This window comes from Lissotriton helveticus, chromosome 11 (genome assembly GCF_964261635.1).
Source record: "Lissotriton helveticus chromosome 11, aLisHel1.1, whole genome shotgun sequence".
Taxonomy (NCBI): Eukaryota; Metazoa; Chordata; class Amphibia; order Caudata; family Salamandridae; genus Lissotriton; species Lissotriton helveticus.
This window is the reverse complement of record NC_136072.1, coordinates 268,715,908-268,734,608: the sequence shown is the minus strand read 5'-3', so window position 1 is coordinate 268,734,608 and position 18,701 is coordinate 268,715,908. Positions and strand designations below refer to the sequence as shown.

The window sequence follows — 18,701 nt, the reverse complement described above, 5'->3', positions numbered from 1 at the left end:
TCCGGCAGGAGTGCCCATCTTGATCGTCCAGCTTCGCTGCCATCATTCTGTTCTCTGTCTCCAGTCGGGTTACTGTTTTTTGTAGGGCTGTTGTGCCCTTAACAAGAGTTTTGGTGGCTTGCTCTACTTCCGTGACTCTGGCTGTCATTTTTTGAAAATCAGCCCTTAGGAACGAAACATCTGTTTATTTTGTCCCCACAGTGAATTGAATATTGGTAAGGGCGACCATTATGTCCTCCAAGGTTACTTTCTGCATGCCATCCCCCCCCTGGGTCTTGTCTGCTTGTTCCTTTCACTCAGGCAGTGGTGGGAAGTCCTTGCCGTAGGCATACTTGTCTAATTTGGACTGGGTGGCCGATGTCCGTGGGCCCCTGCCCGCCATCTCTCCCCCAAACTATGTGGGTACTCCTGGTACTAGCGGCCGCCTGCCGTGGAAATCCGTGCTCCACGCGGCCTGTCGGTTTTCTCAGTGCTCCCCTTGCTCGCGTTGTACTGCCATCAGTGGATCTATCGGGGGGATGGGTCACTGTCCCGCCAGCTCTTCCGTGTCCCTTTGTCCCTGAAGCTTCGCGCCCTGGGTACTCCACCGAGTTTTACTGCAAATTAATCTGGCGGTTGAGCTGTGTAATGGCTGATCGCGCTGAGCCAAGTCGCGCCACCATTGTCTCCCTGCCAAGCGTGCAATCGGCGATATATGGGAGGGGGGGGGGGAGCCTGCTAGGCCCTTCGTCCGCAACAAGCACCTGCTCTGTGTATTCCCACTTCGGTTGATGGTCTGAGTTTGGCGAGGGCCTCCCTTCTTTATCACCATCCCATAATTCGGCCCTTAGTATCAGTCGGGATCCGGCTGCGCCCTCGTGGACCGGTCTCACCTCTATCTTGTTCTCCTTGGGGCATCTGATCTGTGCTCCGGCATCCAACAGCGCTGTGGACCCTTATTGGTTGCCTTCGTGTCGACCCCAGCACCTGCCGAGACCACTGCCGAAATTGGGCCCTCCTGGCGCCGACCAAGCGCGCTGCTCCTGGATGCGCCGATATTCAACCCCCAGTGGGGGAGGAGAGGTCGGGGGGAGCGGAGGCAACGTCCGGCACCGCCACCGGTGCGAATCTGGGGAGCCTCTCTGTTGCCGTCACTCTCTGGGCCTCACACCAACAGGCCCCCCGCCCCTGCCACCTCAGTCCTCCCCGGCGGGCGTACCTCACAAATCGAGTCCCCGGCTTTCACGAGGTCCGCAGGCCGCCGCACTCTGAGCTACGTCAGCTTGTGATTCCCGTTGCTTATTCGGGTCGGAATTTTGCCTGCAGTCGTCGCCCGTTCCCCGGCACCAGCGAGAGTCTTTGGGTTATAATTTTTTTGCGGATTAATGAATGGAGTGACCTGGAAGGCTACCGCTTCCTCTGAGCTCTTCTACGCCGCAGCCATCTTGCTCGGCCGCGTAGCCCCAACCCTATAAATTCTTTCTTAATGGTGGAAACTCTGCTTGTTTCCAGGGAGGACCTGGACTGGCAGTTCGTGCTGGACTGTTCCCATTAGGTACAGGGTCAAGACTGATTTGCATATGGCTGGGTCCAAACTGGAATTGCATGGTGAGCAAAAAAACGATGGATTTAGGGCCAGATCTCTGTACTGGGGTGAATGTATGACATTGTTATGCATTCTGTCCATCAATTGTTCCTTTTACCATTTCAGGTAGAGCAAGTCTCTCACTGACAGAGTGACTGGCCACCCAGCCGCAGAGTGCTGGGTGGCCAGTCACTCTCTGTCAAAGCTGCTGAGGCCTGGAATGCGCTCCCTCCTGATCTCCAACTTATTCATGAGTTTCAACTCTTTAAAAAGCATCTAAAAACACATCTGTTCAGCAAGACCATCTAATCTGATTCTCGCCTCTACCCCAGCTCTCCTCCCCGTCAGGACACTCTAGAGTAACAGTGCGTGCTACAAATTCAATATAACATAACATAACCGGATGTCCCATGTATCTCTCTGATTAACGCTGGAGCATTGTCACCTAGTTGAGGCTCCGATCACACAAATCAGTGATTTGTCTCGGGATTATGCTGTGTTACTTTATCTGCCTTTGATAAAGCATTTGTGTCCTCTAAGACCTTGAGCTAGCACCCTTCTGTTTCAGTGGACCCACTTTATTTGTTGATTGCTCTTGTGCTTGACTCTTAAGTTGACATGAGCCTGTCTGAAAGTAATGACTTCTATCTATTGTCTGGAGGTGGCCCACCTTCTGTGAATAGAGTATTAGCTCCCTAAGCTTGTGTAGCACTAGTGTTGTATTTTCCCTACATAGTTTAAGAGAATAGGTACTGCCATACTAATGATAATAATGGAAGTAGCAAGGTCACAAAACGTTTAGGTAGCAAGGAATTTTGCTTCTGGCCTCTCTGTATGTTAGAACTTTGTTTAGCACCCCATTGCACCTTTGACCATTCGAATGGGGAGTTAACATAAAATATTGTTGCTAACACAATGATTCTTGTATGTTTCCCCATTATCCTGGGATGTTTTTTATCCTGGTAAAATCTGCCACATAAAATGTATCTGGGAACACCCAAATGGTGCAAGTTTGCCCATACACTTTTTAAACTGATGTTGACTGTTAATTTGAGTTTCCATTATTTTCTTACAAGGTATTCGTAATGAGGTCCACAGTGGTATGATCACTCAAACATTATCTGCAAGATAATAATCTATGGCTATCAGTTTTTTTCTTTGAAGACAAGTTCATCGATTGCTTTTTGTGCAAATAACAGGTATTACTTGAGAAATGTTTGACTTTATTACCAAATAGTAATCTGTTCAATATGTTTGAAAAATTGCAGTGCAAGTGGTTGTCTCTGATAAGTTAACATTTCCTTGAGTGAGTCCAAATGAAACAGCATCTTGTGGATTTCACTAGAACCTCACTCTACAGTACTGATTTTAGTGCTACAGGGTTAGATATGCTTTTAAGATCAACTTCACATTTCAACGGTTAAAGCACTGCTGATAGACCAAGAAGACTTTACATGAATCTACTTTCTTGAACAGCTTAAATGTTTTATCAGTATGCTCAAATTACATAGGATTTGGATTTGAAAGAAGAATGGTACCCCCTGCACAAACATACAATGCATTTATTCTCCATTCTGAAAAAAGTTTTCCATGTGAAGAAACTTCCCCTATACCACCAAATCTAGGGTTGATTGAGTATCCTTCCACCCTGGAAAAGGTTTCCTGACTGGAAAGGAGAATAGAAGCAGTTTGTGAGTGCCCACAAATGTAGTTGTCCATGGGCGTTCCCAAATGTCCAGCGCTAACCACACACCGGAACACCTAATAACTCCCATGTCCCGCCATTTGAGTGAGATTTACAAGTATGAAGATCTCTGCACTAATGATTCTGTAAAGTGGAAAACCCAATAATATGCTGTTTTTTTTAAAAATGGAGATCTCTGCACTCTTACATGGGATTATTTAGGAATCCCTTTGTGAATTCCTCACAGGCGTAAAAAAAAAGGGTATATTCGATTGTAAACTTATATTTACTACCAGATTACGTTTGTGAATAGAGCCTATGGTTTTTTGATTTTTTTTCTATCATTTGAATGCTGCTTCGGTGCCTAAAACAATGAAAATTTCTACACGAGGGCTAGCTTGTGAACAGCCTACATTCCCTCTCCTTAAGTAAATTGTAAAGTCTATACTATACTGGGAATTCTACGAATGAAACCTCGGCGTCCAGAAAACTGAAAAAAGAAAGCTATATGAGAGAAACAAAAATAAATATGGCTGCTTCTCGGAACACAGCGGCCATTTTGCAGTTTCCGTCTGGCACAGTTCTAAAATTAGTCTTCAAAGAGTAATGTATTGATCATTCCCAGAGCTCATTACAGGTTGCACTGAATTATACCTCCTATTAGGTGAATGCACTGTATTTTCCAACGTGATTAAAGCAACGATTGAGATGGAGTGAAATTACTGGCGGGATGTCGCCAATTTGCGCTTTGGTCGATAAGGATCCCTTACTTGCTGTGCTGCAAAGCTGCTCTTTATGTTTATTGATGGACTGGCTGGTTAAAAGCGTTATCTAAAATCCTTACAAAATCAAATAAATCTTGCGTAGCAGTGACCGCAACAGTGGTGATTCATATGAAGAAGCATATACTGAGGGGCGCTTGGCTACTCAATCTGGGAACTTTCATGCCATTTCGAATCTAAACTCTTATTTGAACTATGTGGCTTAATGATTCAGCTGCCTCCCTTGGATGAGCTCCAGTGCTAACATCTCTATACAAACTGTTTTTCTCTATAGGGATGCTAAACCTCGCCTAGCCAGAAGGCCATTTGTTGTAATCTGGTGACCTCTTGTTCTGTGGCAATAATGCAGCTTTCTACAGCAGTGAACACGCTCACTTCCAATGTGGGGACTTGGAGCTGTATGATACATGGTGTCCTGGGGCAAAATAGGTGCTTTTTGTGCCCCTGGGGCACTACTGTATTACGAAAGGGTGCGCAGATGCTTGCGGGTCGCTGACGGTAAATCAGGATTGCACCAGTGGTAATTGTGCAACAGTGTAATCCCAAGGGCGCATTCCCTCATTTGCATGGGAGTGTGGCCTCATGGAAATGAGGGAATACTTTGCCTTTACACCCATGCTATATTATAGATGTAAGATGCAAAAACAACTGAGGCGGCTTGATGTGCGAAATCACAATGGACTGGGGTGTGGCCCGAGTGATTACCAGCGGCTGAAATTAATTCAAGCATTCCATCCATCACTTTTTTTTTGTATACTTTTATAGTACAGATGTAAGCACAGAGGCAAAAAGACCAACAGGGGGTGCACTGATTATGCTCCATGCAGAGGTCACTGGTAGGTGCGCATAGGGGTTTCAGGGATATCTCAGACATCCCCCTGCAGCTGTGTGTTGCCATCCCTGCCCTTACTTTAAAATTGAGACTGGGTCACCATAGCCGGTGAATGACATACCAGTGATTTCAGCGAGCCCGGCACAAGTTTACGCTTCCAGTGGGAACACGCATCTCTTGTAATTGGGCGCATTGCCTGGTCTACCCCTGGTGCACCCAGGTATGTGGGGCGCTACGGTGTAGACCATGGCAGTATACTGTATGTCTAATATGGCACGTGGATTTTAATCCCAGCTTCAGCATTTAACCAAATAAAACAGTTGTGTGATTTTAGACACATCACCACATTTCCTTAAGCAGCCAAATTCATTAAGATGGATGTAACGTTAGTTGCTAAAAAAAAAGCTACTGTTGTATGAATTGTCTAGTCCTTCAATGACGTTACTATCTCCAATCCCAAACACATCCTGCTTTCTGTAATCCTGTTTGAACCAAACCACTCACACAATGCTACTGTGTTGTATATGTAGCTCCTCATGTTTGAAACAACCGAGCTACATTGAAAAAATTCCGAGTAAAACGCTCTGCTCCTGCTTTTGAGCTATGTCTTCCCTATATCAAATACGTAAAGAAATTGCACACAAAGTAAATAGGCACACCAAGTCGTAGTCTTCCTAATCTTTCAATTCACAGCTTGGGAAACAATAAATCAGCTTACCTTTCGAAGGGATTTCTGTAAAAAAAAAAAATGGAATGTTTTCTTACATGAACATTGCAATAGAACATAGGCTTTTGCTCGCACACAATCGGGCAGTTTTGTATTCAGAACCCCACGTCGACCTATTCAGAGAGCGTGCAGTTTCTTTCAAATAAATAAAACACTGGCAGCTGGGTGGGTTCTGGGTGAGTGTGAGCTGTTAGTGTGGAAAAACATACAACATAAAAAAGGTTTGAACGCATGGAGTTAAACCCTCTTTCAGGGGAGCGAGCCGGTCCAGGTGCAAGCTGCCATTGACTCAGCTGTAACCAGCAAGATAACCTAAGGATTTAAACACTTGCTGCTGGTGTCTGCTGTGCCCCGAAGGCCACAAGGTAGAATCCTGATATGGCTAATTCAGCCTTCCATCCTTTTGGAGTCAGTAAATTGAGTACCATTAAAATAGGGTCATAAATATTAAATGACTGTATTTTATAGCGTTCCGCGAAAGTGATTTTGATTTCAAGTGCTATGTATAATGTTTGAGAGTGGGCGTACAAGCTCACATGATCCCAGGGGGTTGGGCTAAAGGCTAACTTCAAGGTATCTTCAGGAGATGTCTGCATCTTGGGTTACCCACATTGGTGAGCTAGCACTCTCCCACAATGTTTGTGCTAGTCGCTTCAGGTTTACAATGCGCCTTCACATCAAGCCCGTCATAGTACCTTGGGGCAAAAAAACAAAAAATCTAATACAAAATAAAAATAAAAGTTGACACTCACTATTTTAATCGCCATATGTTCTTAACAACGTGAGAGGTGTTTGTTTTTCACTCTTCCATATGTCTGCTGCACACACACACGTGAGCCGCATGGGATTGATTCCAGGGGTAGATGTGTTGCTGTTGTCATTATAACAAGTCAATAGCTGATGTGTAATATTGGACATTTTGAAACATAGCAAGGGGGTTCACAGCCTCCAGGGACCCTACCTGACAAAGGGGATCCATCCCCCGCCGCATAAAGAGCCTGGAGGCGCAGCTGCAGAGTGCTGCCAGTAGGGGGCGGGTCCATCCACAAGCTCAAAAGCCTCTTTGCAATATCACAGTGTGGGACGCACTCGGGTGTGCCCAGGCAAAGCCCATGCCAATGACAGGCCTGTCTGCGCCCATCAGCGTCAGGAAGAGGCAGAGCAGGACCACCGCCTTGGCTTTGGGGGTGGGACATAATAGGGATTTCTGAGCAAAGGTACACTTCTTAACACTCTTCCCCCATTTTGCCTATGGAACTACATCTGAAATGTGTCCCTCTGATTTTCCAGTTGCCCTTTATTTGCCAGTCCCTTCAGTTTCTTTGTGGCCTGTGCCGGGATGGGCCTCTCAAAACCCCTCGTCAGGCAGCCCAATACTGCTGATACTGCAAAGTGAATCTTGTGGGGATTTGTGGCATTTCACTTTTTACCATGTCCCTGAGAGCACTATCCCTCCCCTCTTTATCACCCTGTGCAAGCTTGTGGGGATATTTATTGGGCCTTGTTCTTTTCATAGGAAGGCCACTTCATTTGTCCAAAGTGTACACATCTTCGGTTGGTGGTGCTGTGCGTAGGCAATTTCTAAAACTGGTTTATTGGGTGGGAGGAGGTCCCCTCATACTAAGCAGCGTTTCACGGGAGGTGCTCGGCCGAGCTGGGTGGGGCTCTGCTGGGAGGGTGCATTGCCCCACTCCCCAACTAACCCGCAGAGTCCCCCTTTATTTGTACTTATGATCTAGTTTGTGTTTTACTTCTTCTCCGCCTATCATAGCCTATAGGGCGGATCCAATAAAATACTGAAATAGAGAATTGTTACTTTTACACATTTGAGACCCATTGATTTTGCCTAGTCGCTTGCTGGACTCATTTTTATTCTTTGCCTACTTCGAGATAATTTTAGTGGCTCTTTACTACCCTCTACCGTTTTTGATAAGGTGAGCAAGATTAAAGCCACAGAAAGACCTCCCACTGCCACACCCCCAGCCAAGAACACTTCCATAGATAGGATGCTCTATAGGAGGGTGGGGGTTATTAGCACAGAGACTGAGCTCACTGAGCGATGGTTGTCTTAACAATCTGAGGCATCTCCAAGTCTGGGCCTAGCTCTAGTCACTTCACCACAGAACTCGTCAGAGCCCAGGTCCATTTTACAAAGCCCCAGTTTAAGCTGATCTGCCTTCAAATCTGTGGCTGGTACTGGGCCACCCATCAATGGAGTTAGACAACCTGTAGGACATCTATGACAGGCTGCTAGCTGTACCTCCTCTAGTCCCTTGCACCCCAGCAAGGTGTCGCCCAACCCACCCCCCAAGAAATCTGCAGGTGACACCCCCCTGATCAAACCTGCATGGATAGAGCAAGTCAATGAGGACTGTATGTGTAAATTTAGATAGCTTCTTCGGGTCAACTTTCCCCTCTTTGTGCCCGGTTGGCGCTATTGAGAATGAGTTGACCTGATTGACAGGCCCAGGTCCATCCAGCGACAATACTAAGGAGCACGAGGGCTGTTCAGGAAGCAGCGATCGAAGAGCATCCCACCATTGGTAGACAAGAGCCCATCATTAGTACATTGCCCCTAGAGACAAGACTAGCTCTAGGCACTTCCTTTCAGACTCAAGGTCAGTCTGGTACTGATCGGTTGCTACCACCCCCTCTCCTGAACCTGGGAAATCTGTTTTGTAGTAAGGAAGGGAATACACCCAGAGGACTGTCCCTTACTGGCAATCCTGGATTTAGCGGATCTTCAGAGAGCCCAAATCAACAAATGCTGAACCTCCCGCCGGCTTTCTGCCCATATGTAGTAACACTAACTAGAGTTCCTCAGCTGGGCAGAGCAACTCATATGAAGAGCTCTATAACAAAACTTTGGGCTGGCTTGCGCAGCACATAGACTTTCCCCTGTCAAAGGCCAACAACATACTATTCACTAGAAAGGTGGCCTGGATTGGGCCTCGCATGGTGGAACGATGTGGAGATTGTGTTATTATTAACGTTAGATTTTCCTCTCTGGCCCAACAAATTTTATTTGGACGAGCAGGTATCAATCATCTAGCAGTGAGTTTTATCGAGACATTGCTATTAGGTTATTTTTATAGGCCACCTGCCTGATAACATTTCTCCACCCAGCTTCAAGCTCAGAGACCCGGCTCACCACCAGTCTCCGCTTGCTGAATTCAGACGAGATTTGGTGATATTTTCTCATTACCCACTCACAACTGTTATGAATCCTTAGCAGGTGTAGATTGACTCACCAACAGCGCATGGCAGGCAGTGTATACTGCTAACACTGAGGGGTTGGTAACTTGGGTGTTATTTCATATAGCCCAGTGATGGGCCAAATAATACAAAGTACCCATTCTCATCTAACATCAGCTCAAATAGGAAAATGAGTTGGGTCCCACTGCCTCATCCCTCCAACTCCATCAATTGGCAAAGAGGACGGGGCTGCTCCCCCTGAAATAACACAGCAAATTAGGATGATCTCATGGAATGCAGCGGGCCTGGCATCTAAATGAGTAAGTCCAGAGTGGTGCGCATTTATAAACCAACACAATCTTTGCCTCTTTCAAGAGATCTGGTCCTTGCAGCCCCTCCACTGTGCAGGGTATGTGAACTTTTATAAGGCAGCTGTATCCTCAGGGCTGGGCAGACCCTCTTGGGATCTTACAATTTGGGCTAGAACCACCATTTCAGGCTTGCTGGGAGAGATCAAGGTGGACTCCCCCACTTAGCCTGACTGTTTCACCTAGTGCTTAAAATGTATACCTCAGACCTACCAGGACTAAAATAGAATCCATTGTTCTAGCCCACTTGAACATGCAGCTAGTTGTGCTCCTTGCCACCACAAGGAAAATTGTGGGGTGATTTCAATTGCCAATTTGAACCCTTGAGCATTGATAGCCAGGCCCTCATGACTGATGAGGATGCTGTCTTGTCAATCCCGGAGTTAGAAATCTCCCCTATTCAAAAATTGTCCTTTGTAGCAGTCCAAATTCATGCCCATACTTTAAATCAGGAGCAGATCTAGCCCTGACAAGTCAGGCAAACACACAAACACACATTTAATTGGGTAAACCACACTGGCCTAATTGATTATATAATGCTGGACATCCAACTATGGCCACACCTGATTGACATGACAGTATTTCCCCGGTCTGACAGTGACCACAATGCTCTGAATCTTAAGCTGAGTCTGCCCATTAGAGCACATCATAGCTCTCAAGGTGAGCCTTTTGACAGAAGATTAAGAGTCACTAGTTATAGATGTATGGTTGAATGGATTAGAGTGAAACATTGCAAGGTGTCCATTGGTGAGATTTATAGACTTGTCGCCAATGGCATTGAGGGGTTGTTATTCCTGATCTGGCAGGGGATGCTTATGAGTCCCTGGAAGTGCTTTCTGAGATGCATAATCAGCTGTTTCAAAATCTAAGGAATCATTTGTATATTGAAACTGGGCAATAAGGGAAGAGGTAGTGCCCTTCTGGTATAACAAATCATGCAGACGCCAAGACTAAACTGGCCCATTTTATCAAAAAGCAAGACAGACCCCTGATTCAGGCTACCAGGTGGTCCTATAAGAAAGTGCAATCTATAGCCCAAAAAAACTGGGAGGAGGAAATTTTGGAAGGTCTTTTAGATGCTGCCAGATTAAATGGCCATTGATCCTTCTGGAATTTGGTGTCCTCTGGCAGTAAGGATGGGTGTGTTCCATGGAAAACAATATTGCATCCAGCGACTGGGTCTCAAACTTCTCTAGTTTATATATGCAGAAGGGAGAACAGCAGGGCTCCCTATGTAGGCCCTGGGGAATCACAACATCATTGTAGAGACAGTGGGGAGGAGGTCGTCGTATCCAAAGCCGCTTTTCCAGCATTTGTAGTATGTTCACAAGAGTCTGATGTTCAGGAGGTTGGCTATCAGGGTATTTGCCCCCAACAAAGCCCTTGGGCTAGAAAACAATCCCGTGTGATCTGTTTTTGAGTGAGATAGGCATCTGGAGCACCTATGTGATATTTACAGCTATAATTAAAGGGACTCCTATTCCATTGACTTGGGCGCAGGTGGAAATTACAAAACGCTCATGTGACTTGCCTGGAAACTATAGACCTATAAGTCCCATAGACAGCACACAAAAGCTATTTACCAGGGTGATCCTGGGCAGACAGCAGGATTGGCTATCAGTTAAAGAGATCTTGATACCTCTCCAGGCAGACTTTAGAGAGTCGTCTCTTATCGGCAAGAGCTAGTGGAAATTCTTTGCTAGGCTGGTTCCAGTAATATATCCTGGATAAAATACACGAAAGCCATCCTGTTGGAGATCGGGATAGCAAGTCTATGGAGCACGCCTGGTGAGGCCGAGCTATCTCCAAGTCCCAAATTAAAACAGCCTACTGCCAACATAAAGACTATCTTTACACTCTCAGATGAGTCATGGGGCTAGAGGTAGGTAATTCCAATTTACAGACTCTTAAATACAGAATTTTACCGAGTCAGTATTTAAGAGTCTGTAAATGGGAAGGGGGCAGATGTAGGTAATTCCGAATTCAGGAATACCGAATCTGTAAGATTCGGTATTTACCGATTCGGTAAATACCGAATCGGTATTGCCCATTGATTCCTATGGGCCTTGAAGCCCATAGGAATCAATGGGCAATACCGATTCGGTATTTACCGAATCGGTAAATACCGAATCCTGCAAGGGTGCAGGGGGTGTCACTTTCACACCCTCTAGCACCCCAAGTACAGGCTTGTGTGACATGTGGCACACATACATGCCCTAAGGGCATGTCTGTGTGGGGAAACATCACTTACAACGCAACTTTTACCACGCAGTGCCTTTACATCGCAGCTGTTACAACGCAAACCATTACAACGCATTGCGCTGGGGGGCGCTCTAGGATAGGGAGTAGGTTAATTTACTATCCAATAACCTTCCTAACCTGTCCACGGGGACTGGAGTTGGAATAGTAAATTAAACTATTCACTATCCAGCGCCCAAAAGCACTATGCGTTGTAATGGTATGCGATGTAAAAACCACGTTGTAAAAGCATGCGATGTAAAAGCATGCGTTGTAATGTCGTACATCTGTCTGTGTGTCACATTGCACAGGTGTGCATGCACAGATGTGCATGCACACCTGAATTCGGTATTTTACCACACAATAGGATTGTGTGGTAAAATACCGACTCTTAAGGGCCTGTGGCACTGTAAACTGTGCCACCTACATTTGGAATTACAGAATCGGTATATTTACCGATTCGGTAATTTACAGAATCGGTAATTTTACCGAATCGGTAAATATACCGATTCTGTAATTTTCAGCCCCTTACATCTGAAAACCCTAATACCGGTCGGAAACGGCCGAAATCGGCCGTTTCCGACCGGTATTAGGGCTCCTACATCTGGCCCATGGTTCTCTAACAGAAGCTTTCCTTTCAGTTAAGGACTCCTTTATTAAGGAGGGCTTTCTGGATCAGGTAGATCCACCTATAGCTAGTTTCTTATTTTTGCAATTTCGGTAGGGACATTGCCGCTTCATTCCATTACTGCCAAGTGGGCATGAGTGCCGAGGGCCGTTGACCGGCGGGGCCCGCCTTGTAGGGCCTCCAATGAAACCATTGATGTCATGTTTTCTGCCTGGCCTACATGAGCAGCAGGAGGTTTTGGATAATTCTGCTTTGTCGGATTTTGGGGGTCTGGGAGCACAAGAAAGACCATAGGATATTGAGATATGACACTACTAAAATGGTTTTTATACTTACTTGATACCAGATGGGTGTGTGGAGAGTAAGGCAAAATATGTTTACCACCCCTGAAAATTTGGACAGTGGTGATTCATCTAATAGGTAATGTAACTATTACTCGAACAGCGCTCTCAGTCAGAGTCCCCTCTGAAATTATCAGGTTGATGTAGTCATTGTATAATACTATGCTGTTTCAGCTCTTGTATTGCTCATAGGTGTAGGGTAAGCACTGCCCGAAAGGTCATGTAGAATCAGGTAACAGTGTGCTGCTCCTGATAATCCTGACTGTGGAGGTGTATATATTGATGTGCAATATTCTTTTATTAGCCTAATACCTCCAGCCAGACTGTTACAGGAATTCTGGCTGTCGTTGTTCCACACTTTTTTTATGAGGTTTTAACATATTTATTGTCTGAAGATTCCCAGGGGAAATATTGCATGAGAGTAGAAACTTATTGATTGTAACTAGAGTATACTATATGTTCGATTAACTTGTATCATGTGTTTTAAAGGCAATTATGTTATTATTTTATATGCTTTCATGGCCTACTGCCAAAATAAGGATCTTTTTACTTGAATTGAATAATATTGCAAAGATGATACCATTTTCTTTTACATTGTCAACAAAATAAAAAAAACAGGACGGGTAAAGCAGGGATTTACTAAAAATGCATTTCTATATTCATACTAATATATATGTAAATTACAGATATTCATTGCTTGATTTTCGGGGGTATAATTTTCTCTCCTATTATGAAAGCTTTTCATTATGAATGATGCTTATCATGTTACTGTGTTAGGCAGCTAACAATAGCATCCCAGATCTTTTTATTAGGTTTTGTTCTTTGTTAATGACTATTCTGCCTGGTCTGATGGCCAACAACGTGGGTTCTCCACCCACCTAGGCCACTTAATTCCATAACAGGTTTTCGATTAGTCCAATCACTATCTTTCTATGCACAAATCAATCAAGTAACCCCCACACGTTTATTTCATATACTCCTTCGACCTCCACCTATTTTTTTCATCATCCTTCTACAAAAAAATCCTCCATTATCTACCTCTCACTGCCCACTTACAGTAATTCAAGCCTTAAATTATTTCGCAAATTGATTATTGCAGTTTCCCCTACTCCACTTCTCTTTATATGTGGTCTAGCTGCAGTAGCTTCCTCTTTCTAAGAGCATTATCTTTTAGACCCTCTGCCTTGCTCCAGCGCCATTCACAACAAACATTTGCAATGCAATCGGTTTTGCGTTTGCAAGAGTTAGAGCCATTAGCATTGTAAATGACAATGTCTTTTACCCATGTGTTTTGGTTTGGAGTGGAATTATGTGGGTTGAATTGGAATTGTTAGTTGTGGACTTGTGTGATGTGTAGTTTATTTGTGTAGTGAAATTGTGTGGCATGATGAATAGATAAGGGTGAGAGCTGAACAGAATAGATAGAAAGGAAGATAGAGAGGGATAGGTAGTTTGTGCACTAAGTGGTGAATGAACTCCAGACAGAGGAGCAAATGAGTGTGCGAGAAAGAGAGAAAGAAGTGGGAGCAGGCCACATACAGTTAAAGAGGGTGCGCCTGTATACGCTGAAGACTACCCACGAAGAGGAGGAGAGCTTGGGTATGAGGGACACAAATCTTGAAAAGGCACGGGAAAGAAGATGTGCTTGAGGACCAGAAGTTAAACAATGTGAGAGACGTGCGAAGAATGTGTGAGAGAGCGAGAGAGAGGTGTATGTCCAGTATTTGTAAAGCACAAACAATTACCCAAAGGTGTCAAGGCTCTGGGGGCCGTCAGGAAGATTAAGAGAGCTAATGCCCAGAGTCACATGGTGCTGGGCTGACCCCTGCTGCCGGAGCCGGGGATTGAACTGTGATCCCCAGCGTCCAGCGTCAGTCGCAGCGCCACACCTCTTCCACCATGAGAGAGAGAGAGAGTGTGACTGAAGGATATACGCCCCCCTTGCCAGGCTTCTGAAACCATGCAGAAATGCTGAAAAGAAGTTGACCTGAGCCAAATTCCCCTTCAATAATATTTACTTGATGTTTTGACTGCAACACAGCAGAAAAGGAGTCCGTGCAGCGCAAAAAAGGCAGCTGAATTTGTCACCTCAAACCACCTATTTTGTCCTCAGTTATATTCACTCTTACACAGAGCCTATTCCATAGACTTTAATCACCCTTCATGTTGAGAAAATAACACACTTGAAAGGAAATGGCCTTAATTTATCCACGGAGTTACTTGTAATGCCCATGTTAAATTGTATTGGCTGGTTAGAACAAGTTTCTGTAAAATCCAGTTGCGGTGTGGGCCATTTGGAGCAGGTCTACCTGCATTGAAATAAAATACCAAATTAAACCATTGCAAACAGGTAAGTGGCTCAAAGATGCAACATGAAAGTAAGACTACAAATCATAGTATCCAAGGTGCTGTTGGGTAAACTGATAACACTGGCTGAATGTGACATTATGTTTTGGGTCTCGGGCCATGTTGTACTCATTTAAGGTCATTAGCAGTTCTAACTGAAATTCTCTAAGAAAGGTCAATGGTTGCCTCAAAAAATAAGTGCATGTTGCAAGAACCATGATTTACAAGTGAGCGCCTGAGTGCACGGACCAAAGGCTTCTAAGATGCTACGGATTGTACAGGCTTCGAGACAAGCCCTACCATTGACTATTAGAGTCTGCCGGCCCAAACCCTTTCCTCCTCGCCTCCTGCAGACTCAGCGCTTTCGCCAAAAGACACGCTGGAGCTTTGAACTGGAAGCGGGAGCATTAAATGCTTAGGATTCAAACGAAATAGTGAGCTACTAGTGCAGAGGCCATCTTAGATAGGAAACCGCTCATGGTAGTTTTAATAGGTATAAGAATAATAAGACCGTGTTCTCCAGGTTGAACCAAAAAATGTATACCAAAGAATTACAGTGTTGTGAGATTGTATTACCACAGCCAATCCATGTGCGCTGCACAGAATTGGGGCGTGTCTATTGGCTGTTGAGTCCACAAGTGCCTCTGTGGTGTATTAACACTGTGAAAGCTAAACAAGTTAGCTGCCTGAGAGGGTATCACATCATGTACAGAGCAGCCCACTTTGTAACTGGGGAACCGGGTTCAAATCTCAGTGTTGGCTCTCTCTGTGCCCTAAAAAATATGCCGATCAGAACCAATAAAATTAAATAAACAATGGCGTGCCAACACAAATATTCCAATCAGAGCCACTAAAATTAAATAAACAATGGCAAATCAAAACAAAAACAAAATTACAAATACCGATCCTTAGAAAGAAAAGGCCACATTAAAGAACAAATTACAAATGCTGATTTGTACTGGCAATGGTTAACCTCTCTTCTGTGAACACATACAAGAAGAACAGCCCACATCAAAGAACAAGTCTAAAGAGTGCACCAAAAAAGACATAAATAAACAAAAGAGTAGCCATGAAGTGAAAAACACACCCAAAGGCGGGGCAAATAAACCCAATGCCTCACTAAAAAGCAGGTATTTCCAAACAGCATTAAAAAATCAATGAAAATGGTGGGCGTGTTTGAAGCCCATAGATGAGATATAGCATGTTTTAGAAGAAACAGAGCATGCACTGCCTAGGCAAGGCCTAAAAAGGGAATTGCTATCTCTTCCATCTCGTTTCTTTCACTGTGTTATCAGTAAGACCCTTAGATCAGAGTATTTTCTTCTACTGGTACTTCCATCTTTCAAGAAGTCTTGGAGGCTTAGGTACTAAGTATTGGAATTCGCTCCTGGTCCCTATTCACCTAATTGATAATCAGTATGCATTCTGTAAGACTCTCAAGCCCGCGATTTTCTTGTATTCTGTCCTGCCCTAAAAAGCCTCTTCTGTCTTATTGGTTAATGGTTTGTCATGGCACCAATTCCTTAGCACCAGGATGAGTGACCATTTGCGCTCTACAAATTTCCTTTTACATAACTCTTATCAAAAGCAGCAGCCTATGCTTTTGCTTGAAACACATAGCTTTCACTCTCCTAAACAAATAAATATCTAAGCTGTAAAAGAAAAAAACAGGCTGTGACCCCATGCAGAATAATTTCAAAGATCTTAACTTGACAAGCCCAGAGGTCCCTTATTGGAGGTAGGTTGCCAAATGTTCTGTTTTCAGTGTTTTTGTCCCACACTAGGTCTGACTGTCCTGTGACTCACAGTCAGTTGTTACATAACACCTAAATCCCTGATGTTTGCCAGTCACAGACAATAAACCAAATAAGGGCTTAGGAACATAAGAAAGTGGTATCTTGAGCAGCCAGGTGGGATGCCTTGTGCAGACTGGCAGGGTGTCCCTCTGTCCTCTTTCAGTCCCGGATGTTGTGACCTTCAGCAGCCCAGATGTCTTGCGCGTTGCTAATGAAGATGAATATGGGCTCCCACAGTGAAGTGGCCCTGCCCCAAGGAGAGGAGTTAGGGTAGGGGTGCTGCCCAAATATCTTGAATTCACCCAATTGACTTAGAAGCCAACCAGCCTCTGAAGACAGCAGCCTGAGGCTGCAGTGCTCTGCAATAAACATGGATGGACAAGGAACGTAAACCAGCCCTGGCAAAAAAAGTCACAACGGCGCTTAGAGAGGTGGGATGGGTCTGGTGGGAAACATTGCTGCTGCTTTTGGTAGATGGGGCCGATATTGCAGCACTGCTGCAAAACCGCCCCCCCTGTACCAAAAACATCCCCCACCGGCCCAAAACCAGCTCCCACCCTTCCGGCCCACAGGGAAAATGCCCGGTGCCCGCTATGGCCAGTCCGGCCCTGGCAATGAGTGTGACTCATTTCATAGGTTGTGAAATGGAGAAATACAACTTTATGACTTAAATATCTTGGAAATCTATTTTCCAACACTGACGCCTGTGTGAAGCTTCATGTTTCTGCACTTCTTTATTGTAATCGAAACGTAAGCTCAAACAAAGAACTTGAAAGCAAACCTGCTTTCGAAGTTCTTGCATACTGATAGGTGCACAGGCTTGTTATGTTGTGCGTTGAGCCAAAATACAAGCATTTAATCTTTGTACAATAAAGCAGCATTTGTAACCTCATAGAAATGGTGCTAAATAACTCTGAAGTAATGCCAATTAGCAACACAATTGTTTGCTAGGCACAAAAACAATTGTTTGCTAGGGCAAAATAGCAAGGTCTATCTCAAAACAAATAGACCAAAGCAGCACATCCCTGCAATGGGGGGTAATTTAGAGCTGTAACAATATAAGTAATTGGTCAATGACTAGTTTTGATGTGCCACCGCATTATGCCATTCACAGTTATGTTCTCCGTCTGCTTCAGGTTGCCATTAACCCGTTAAGTGCGTGCGTTGGCCAACGGCCGTCGCGTGCACCACCTCGGTAGTGCGCGCATGTCCGTTGGCCAATGCGGCCCCACCCACACAATGATTTTTACGCCACGGTTAACAGGTTAAATATTCCCAGGAAGATGCAGACTTTATTGGTTATAGCCTAGTTTCAGTGATGAATCCTCATTTTTACCATGAAACATCTAAATATGGCATTAGAGGCAAATGGAAATCCTTACAGCTGTTGTATTTATGTACAGGTTAAAAATTGCCCCCGTTTATAATGTGAACATACCTCATTGTAAAGTAGCATTCCCAAGGTAGTTTATATACTCCATAAATTAGGCTCATTTTGCACCAAAATATGCACCACATAATAAGTGCAAGAATAGCATGTGCACCACCGCACCTTTACAAAAGTGCCATTTTGCAAATACACAAACGTTTTGGCAGAAAGCCCAGTCTACTAATAAGGCCATACCAAGCTTCCTCTCCAAAACTAACATCTCCATGAAGTAGGTGATAACAAGGTCACCGGGAGAGGATGTGGCCTAATTGCTAGATCTGTCGTCTTAGAAGCTGGGGAAGTGGAATCGAGTATCGGCAGGGACACTCAACATCCTGTGATTCTGGGCAAATCACTTCATCTCCCTGGGCCTAACAAAAATATAATGTGTGTGTCTATAAGGCAATTGGTGCTCATGTAAAGCGGTCTGATACCTTTGGCTCTAGTTCGCGTAATATATAACAAAAAAAAGGTGATGGTTATTTCTAGCATTCGTTGCACATCACACATCCAATGTGTGGGATTCTGCTGAGTTTTGCTACTCACAGGAAGTTGTACTGGAAGTTTATACTCATCTCTGCACCAAGGTGTGCGGCCATGTGTCAAACAAGGCAGTATGTTTTCACACCAGCCAAAGAGATGCACATCAAAAGGTCAATCTTAGTAGCTATGACTGTGCTAAATTATTCCCCTTGAACAACACAGCACAGTAAATGTGTTTGCTGCCCTGCATTGTGTGAAAAATTAGCATATCTGGCCCGTAGTATTATT

At 44.6% G+C, this 18,701-nt stretch overlaps 1 protein-coding gene across 1 annotated transcript in view; it reads left to right on the top strand.

Moving 5' to 3' along the window:
• The window catches only part of DNER (delta/notch like EGF repeat containing), a 1,147,135-nt gene that overhangs the window by 276,817 nt on the left and 851,617 nt on the right, over nucleotides 1-18,701 (top strand). The gene's annotated exons all lie outside the window — the stretch shown is intronic.